At 44.1% G+C, this 1,593-nt stretch overlaps 1 protein-coding gene across 2 annotated transcripts in view; it reads left to right on the forward strand.

The window, feature by feature from the left end:
• Positions 1–491: 491 nt before the first annotated feature.
• TRERF1 (transcriptional regulating factor 1) overlaps positions 492–1,593 on the forward strand; it is a 240,263-nt gene continuing 239,161 nt past the window's right edge. For both annotated transcript variants that reach the window (XM_082249773.1, XM_082249774.1), the window contains exon 1: positions 492–659. The gene's annotated coding sequence lies outside the window, so the exon portion shown is untranslated. The remainder of the gene's footprint in view (positions 660–1,593) is intronic.

A 1,593-nucleotide genomic window follows, 5' to 3' on the forward strand; every position in this document is an offset into this window, starting at 1 on the left:
TTTTTTAGGTGATGCGCGCTGCGCGACTGCAGCGTAATTTCTTTGCTTGAGAATCGCACTGCGTTTAGGGTGCCATTAGTCCAGTTGGTATCCGGGGTGCAGGATCTGATCTCAGCACACAGGAATATACAATCTACAAAGAATAAATATTTGTGATACTTTTTGTTACTTTGTATCTATAAAGAATCCTATGTGATTCATGTCTGTGTGTTGTTTTTGCTTCCTGTCTGAGTGAAATCACCACCCACATTCTACTACATGAAAAGCAGAAGAGAGAAGAAGTGACAGATGAGAGATAGAGGTGACAGCCAATCATAGGGGAACTCTATCACAAAGTGACAGCATGAAAAAAAAAAGGTGCAGGGAAGAGGGCGGCCAGGCCAATCCGGGGCCAGAGTACAGTAACCAATAAAGAGCACGCCCCGAACTCACCAATGGCCGGCCTTCTTACATCCAACTTCAGGAACTGGCTTTGCTTTCGAGATTGCTTGGCAGGAGGGAGAGATCTGCATGGCCAAATATCAGAGTCCCCTTCCTGCAGCTGCAGCCGAGTCCCCGGGAATATCCTACAGCACACACCTCCCCCATCCCCCTCCTCCTCCCTACATCTCCCCCCAGCAATCCCTACCCAGCTGGATCTAATATAAGAAGACGACAAGGTACACCCTCATCTTTTATCACACCCTTATTGCAGAGTATTGCAGAGTATTGCAGAGCATTGCAGAGCATTGCAGAGTGCAATCCATACTTCTTTCCAGTGCAGTGTCAGAGAGGAGTTATTGGAGGGTTGGGTGCTGCACTTGGATTGCACTTGTTGCAGTAAAGAGGAGACCTGCAAGTGTCATTTCTCTATACATGGGGGCACAGTGACACTGGCACTCGTCCACTGAGCTTGCACTCTCTTTTATTTTTTCTTCTGATCGTTGGGAAAGTCTTGGGTTGTGTCTGATGTCACAGCAGTCCAGGTTGCTGTCATCTGGGTGTAGGAGGAGGGGGGGGGGGGGGGGCTCAGGCTGCATGGAGCACACCGAGGATTTTGACAGGAGGGGGAGGGGAGGGGATCACTCTTCTCTGCTTTCTAAGTCCACTAAATGGGATTTTCTCTGTGTAGTAGGGACAGGGGTGATGGCAGTAGTGCTGAATGTGACCCCCCCCCCCATACACACTTAGCGTTTATTTTTATCTGGTTTTATATTTAGATATTCCGCCACACAAAGCACATTGCATGTCCTCACTGCCTGCACTCATGCAGTGTCCAGCAGCTATTTATTATTATTTCTTTTATGTATTTTTATTTATCTGTATGTGTATAGATTTTTACTGAACACAGGTGACAATTCACTGATTGATAACCTAATTTATTGCATGTTTTACTGTCCTTTGTTACTGGACATGGATTGTCCTCGCTGAGTTTTCTGATGCAGCAGCTTTTGTTTTTTTTTGTTTTGTTTTTTTTTTTATTTATTTTGCATTTGTGTATAGATTTTTGGTGAATGCAAATGTGTTCATTGATTAATAATTGTTTGCATTTTTTTTCAACTGTCCTTTGTTTTTGGTAAAAAAAAAAAAAAATAAACAGTTATGGCAGATTTG

The sequence above is a fragment of the Pelophylax lessonae genome (genome assembly GCF_965119305.1).
Source record: "Pelophylax lessonae genome assembly, chromosome: 3".
Taxonomy (NCBI): Eukaryota; Metazoa; Chordata; class Amphibia; order Anura; family Ranidae; genus Pelophylax; species Pelophylax lessonae.